This window comes from Capra hircus, assembly GCF_001704415.2.
Source record: "Capra hircus breed San Clemente chromosome X unlocalized genomic scaffold, ASM170441v1, whole genome shotgun sequence".
Taxonomy (NCBI): domain Eukaryota; kingdom Metazoa; phylum Chordata; class Mammalia; order Artiodactyla; family Bovidae; genus Capra; species Capra hircus.
The window spans coordinates 54,377,826-54,384,109 of record NW_017189516.1 but is presented as its reverse complement, the minus strand read 5'-3'; the positions used below and the strand labels follow the sequence as shown (position 1 = coordinate 54,384,109).

Sequence of the window (6,284 nt, the reverse complement as noted above, 5' to 3'; positions counted from 1 at the left end):
TTTGGCCACCTAATGTGAAGAACTGACTCATTGGAAAAGACCCTGATGCTGGAAAAGATTGAAGGCAGCAGGAGAAGGGGATGATAGAGGATGAGATGTTTGGATGGCATCACTGACTCAATGTATGTGAGTTTGAGCAAGCTCCGAGAGTTGGTGATGGATAGCGAAGCCTGGTGTGTTGCAGTCCATGGGACTGCAAAGAGTTGGACATGGCTAAACAACTGAACTGAAGTGAGAATGGATCCAGTTATTGATATTTTTATAAGCTCCCCAAGTGATTTTGTATGGCTATGATTAAGAACCAGTGCTCTCATGAAGAGCACACGAAACAAAGAGATTTGGCTTTGCAGGCATCTGTTGCTAGCAGTATTTGATATGGTATCTTTTGGATTCCAGAGGTTGCAGTCATGTCATGTGACATTCAAAGACCTGCCAAAGATGGGGAAAAATCTCAGAGCAGTCAGATAACTAATTGCGGTCATTACAGAGCTCCACAGCTCTCCTCTGGCTGCTGCAGAATGATGGTGGATGGGCCCACTAGCCCATGTGTTTTAGTAGGATATCCTGGCAAGGTTTAAGGGCTGTGTTGAAGAACTAGACTGGGACTCCTGGTTGCCATGTTCTTGAGGTGGCAGTTGGATGAATCAAATGCCAATTAGAGTTTTCCCCATCATTTCTGAAGATGTAATCTCTGCACCTGAAGAACCAGTGCACTGTTTTACTATTTGATCTGCAGCTAAAATGCTCAGATAAAGATGAGTGTTAGCCCGGACTCATTGAAAGTATTCCCGGTAGACACCATAAGGAATTAAGATCCTGTTACTTTTTAACCTGACACAAGATGTCACCATTGCTCCTGTGCTTTTAGCAATAACAGTATAAAGTTAAACAGCAGTGAGTTTGACTCCCTGATTACACAAGTTGTTTTTCCCCCTTACAAGGAAATAAGTGAGTGTGTTCTGTTGATGAAGTTCATTAATCTATAGTCAATTCCACCCATCCAAGTTAAAGTATTTATATATAAACAGTTGTTTGATATTTTTTCCCTTACACTAGATATGGATCAAAGTTAATAACTCTGTGAACACTTCACAAAGAGATTTTGGTGGAGGTGACCATAAAATAAGATAAGCTAAAATTTATATGATAACTGGAAAATTGCAGATTGTGTTTTAACTTGTCTTCACTGCTGCTGACAATGTTGACATAATCTCTTGTTACCATGCTTAATTTGGTGCCAGAGTGGGGAAAAAGGCATGGACATTATTCCAGGGCACCAATGGCTAAGAAGTGGAGCAGGTGAAAGATCACTGGAGCACTAAAACATCATTGGAAATGTTGCCAAGATGGAGAAAGTTGTACTGACAGAAATTCTCTTACACACTGCACTGCATGGTTGGAAGGAACACTTTGCAAAGTTGGTTGGAGGTGAAGATGGTGAACCAAGAGCTGAGTGAAGTGTAGAATTTGGGGAGTGGAGTTGCATTACTGAGAATATTAAGAGAGGCTAGAACTAGCAAGCATCCTAATGCTGTGCCATTCTCCTACACTCCCTCTCTATATAAACACTGAACACCACTAAAGAATATCCATTTGAAAGACTGTCTAATCATTATTTTGCTCTAAGTTTTCAAACCAAAATATCAATGTCAATTGACTCAGTCTTCTGGAATTGTGATGATTAATTTATTTTCTAATTTTTTATGAGTATATACCAATACTATATGATTCCAACTATGTGACATTCTTAAAAAGGCAAACTATGGAGACAGTAAAAAGATCAGTGGTTGCCAGGTGCTCGTTGGTGGGGATGGGGGTGAAGGAGAGATGAATAAGCAGAGCACAGATAATTTTTAGGGCAGTGAAAAGAGTGTCATACTGTAATGATGAATACATATCATTATACATTTGTCCAAACCCAGAGAGTATACGACACCAAGTTGTTATTATTGTTCAGTTGCTCAGTCATGTCTGACTCTGTGACCCCATGGACTGCAGCTTGCCAGACTTCCCTGTCCATCATCACCTCCTGGAGCTTGCTCAAACTCATGTCCATCGAGTCGGTGATGCCATCCAACCATCTCATCCTCTGTCATCCCCTTCTCCTCCTGCCTTCAATCTTTCCCAGCATCAGGATCTTTTCCAATGAGTCAGTTCTTCGCATCGGGTGACCAAAGTATTCGAGCTTCAATCATTTCAGTGAGTATTTCAGCATCAGTCGTTTCAGTGAATATTCAGGACTGATTTCCTTTAGGGTTGACTGGTTTGATCTCCTTGTAGCCCAAGGGACTCTCAAGAGTTTTCTCCAACACCACAGTTCAAAAACATCAATTCTTTGGCCCTCAGCTTTCTTTATGGTTCAACACTCACATCCATACATGACTACTGGAAAAGCCATAGCTTTGACTAGACTGACCTTTGTCAGCAAACTAATGTCTCTGCTTTTTAATATGCTGTCTAGGTTGGTCATAACTTTTCTTCCAAGGAGCAAACATCTTTTAATTTTATGGCTACACTCAGTGCAGTGATTTTGGAGCCCAAGAAAATAGTTTGTCACTGTTTCCATTGTTTCCTCATCTATTTGCCATGAAGTGATGGGACCGGATGCCATGATCCTAGTTTTCTGAATGTTGAGTTTTAAGCCAGCTTTTTCACTCTCCTCTTTCACTTTCATCAAGAGGCTCTTTAGTTCCTCTTTACTTTCTGCCATAAGAGTGGTGTCATCTGCATATCTGAGGTTATTGATATTTCTCCCAGCAATCTTGATTCCAGCTTGTGCTTCATCCAGCGCAGCATTTTGTGTGATGTACTCTGTGTATAAATTAAATAAGCAGGGTGACAATATACAGCCTTGACATACTCCTCTCCCTATTTGGACCCAGGCTGTTGTTCCATGCCCCGTTCTAACTGTTGCTTCTTGACCTGCATACAGATTTCTCAAGAGGCAGGTAAGGTGGTCTGGTATTCCTATCTCTTTAAGAATTTTTCACAGTTTTTGTGATCTACACAGTCAAAGGCTTTAGTGTAATCAATAAAGCAGAAGTAGATGTTTTTCTAGTATTCTCTTGCTTTTTTCAATGATCAAACAGATGTTGGCAATTTGATCTCTAGTTCCTCTGCCTTTTCTAAATCCAGCTTGAACATCTGGAAGGTCATGGTTCATGTAGTGTTGAAGCCTGGCTTGGAGAATTTTGAGCATTACTTTGCTACCGTGTGAGATGAGTGAAATTGTGTGGTAGTTTGAACATTCTTTGGCATTGCCCTTCTTAGGGATTGGAATGAAAACTGACCTTTTCCAGTCCTGTGGCCACTGCTGAGTTTTCCAAATTTGCTGGCATTTTGAGTGCAGCACTTTCCCAGCATCATCTTTCAGCATTTGAAATAGCTCAACTGGAATTCCATCACCTCCACTAGCTTTGTTCGTAGTAATGCTTCTTAAGGTCCACTTGACTTCTCACTCCAGGATGTCTGGCTGTAGGTGAGTGATCACACCGTTGTGGTTATCTGGCTCATGAAGATCTTTTTTGTATAGTTCTTCTGTGTGTATTCTTGCCACCTCTTCTTAATATCTTCTGCTTCTGTTAGGTCCATACCATTTCTGTCCTTTATTGTGCCCATCTTTGCATGAAATGTTCCCTTGGTATCTCTAATTTTCTTGAAGGGATCTCTAGTCTCTCATTCTATTGTTTTCCTCTACATCTTTGCATTGATCACTGAGGAAGGTTTTCTTACCTCTCCTTGCTATTCTTTGGAACTCTGCATTCATATGGGTATATCTTTCCTTTTCTCCTTTGCCTTTAGCCTCTCTTCTTTTCTCAGGTTATTTGTAAGGCCTCGTCAGACAACCATTTTGCCTTCTTGCATTTCTTTTTCTTGGAGATGGTCTTGATCCCTGTCTCCTGTAAAATGTCATGAACCTCTGTCCATAGTTCCTCAGGCACTGTATCATATCTAATTCCTTGAGTCTTTTTGTCACTTCCACTGTATAATTGTAAGGGATTTGATTTAGGTCATACCTGAATGGTCTAGTGGTTTTCCCTACTTTCTTCAATTTAAGTCCAAATTGTGCATTAAGGAATTAATGAACTGAGCCACAGTCGGCTCTTGGTCTTGTTTTTATTGACTGTATAGCGCTTCTCCATCTTCAGCTTCAACGAATATAATCAATCTGATTTCGGTGTGGACCATTTGTTGATGTCCATATGTAGAGTCATCTCCTGTGCTGTTGGAAGAAGTTGTTTGCTATGACTAGTGTGTGCTCTTGGCAGGGCCTTTGCCCTGCTTCATTTTGTACTCCAAGGCCAGACTTGCCTGTTACTCCAGGTATCTCTTAACTTCCTACTTTTGCATTCCAGTCCCCTATGATGAAAAGGACATCATTTTTCAGTGTTAGTTCTAGAAGGTCTTGTAGGTCTTCATAGAACCATTCAACTTCGGCTTCTTCAGCATTACGTGTTGGGGCATAGACTTGGATTACTGTGATATTGAATGGTTTGCCTTGGAAACTAGTAGAAATCATTCTCTCATTTTTGAAATTGCACCCAAGTACTGCATTTTGGACTCTTGTTGACTATGATGGCTACTCCATTTCTTCTAAGGGATTCTTGCCCACAGTAGTAGATATAATGGGCATCTGAATTAAATTTGCCCATTCCAGTCCATTTTAGTTCACTGATTCCTGAAACGTAGATGTTCACTCTTACCATCTCCTGTTTGACCACTTCTGAGTTGCCTTGATTCATAGACCTAAGATTCCAGGTTCCTATGCAATATCGTTTTTTACAGCATTGGAATTTATTTTCATCACCAGTCATATCCACAACTGGGTGTTGTTTTCGCTTTGGCTCCATCTTGTCGTTCTTTCTGAAGTTATTTCTCCACTGATCTCCAGTAGCATGTTGGGCAGTTACTGACCAGGGCGTTCACCTTTCAGTGTCATATCTTTTTGCCTTTTCATACTGTTCATGAGATTCCCAATGCAAGAATATTGAAGTGGTTTGCCATTCCCGTCTCCAGTGGATCAGTTTTGTCAGAACTCTCCATGTTCTGGACCGTGAGTCATCCATCTTGGGTGGCCTACATGGCATGGCTCATAGTTTCGTTGAGACATAGTTTCATTTGAGATGCTACAGGTATGAAAATATTTTTAAACTACCCTCAAAACATTGATAATATGGTTGTATTTAACGTTCTATATTGAAACTATTTTTTTTAAGCAAAGTCTTTATTTTCAAGAAAAAAGTACATTCTCATTTCCTGTTCTTGGCATAAGTTTTAATTACTTCCAGTGGAACCAAAGCCTCCTGAACCCCTTTCAGTGTCATCTAAAATTTGAACTTCGTCTATTTCTGGGTAAAATATCCATTCACAAATGAGCTATGCAATTCGATCACCCTTTTTGACTTCAAACTTCTCTTTGCCAAAATTAAACAGGACAACACCAACATTTCCTCTATAATCTTCATCTATGACACCAGCTTCTACATCTATGAAGTGTTTTGCTGCCAAGCTAGCACGAGGAGCCGCTCTTCCATAGCACCCAGAAGGAAGGGCTATCTGAATGTCAGTTTTCACAAGCACTTTCTCCATTGGTGGTACTGTGTAATCATAGGCACTGTACAGCTCGTAGCCCGCGGCGCACGCGGACCCGTTGGTGGGGGCTGTGGTGTGCTCCGAGAGCTGAGAGCCGGGCAAAGAGGAGACGCATATCTCCCGCCTCCGTGGCCCGGGCCACTTGCTGGGGGAGACGACTTGTGCCTCTTGAGAGCAGGGCATGGCAGCGTAGAACGTGGGCACAAGAGGGAGCAGGGGGAACAAGAGAGAGAGAGAGCGCACGCGGATGAGTTCTCTGAAACTATTTTTTAAAGGAAGTTTGATAGCATCACTCCATTTCCTTCTAGCTAGTCTATTGCTTTTATTTGTGAGCTGTTTTTTTCTCTTGGAAGACTTTAGAATCTCTTTATACCCAGTGTTCTGAAATTTTAGAATAATACCTTAGCAATGGCATGGTGCTGGGTTGGCCCCTTATTCTGTTCTGGGAAATTTAAAAAAAATTTTAATTGTTTCCTCCTGTCCATTTTCTTGTCTTTCTTTCTAGAACCCTTACAGTTCAATCTTGAACCTCATGGATTGATTCTCTGAATTTCTTACTCTTATTTTCTTATAATACTTTCCATTTCTTTCTTTTTCTGTCTATTCTACTGTCAACTTAAAAAAATGCATAACATTAAAGTTGCTAGTTGAGTTTTATTTGAGGCAAAATGAGGACCACAGCCTGGGAGAGA

General features: G+C 40.8%; 1 pseudogene; it reads right to left on the bottom strand.

Moving 5' to 3' along the window:
- Positions 1-5,214: 5,214 nt before the first annotated feature.
- On the bottom strand, positions 5,215-5,781 carry LOC102177424 (annotated as a pseudogene).
- Positions 5,782-6,284: the final 503 nt, after the last annotated feature.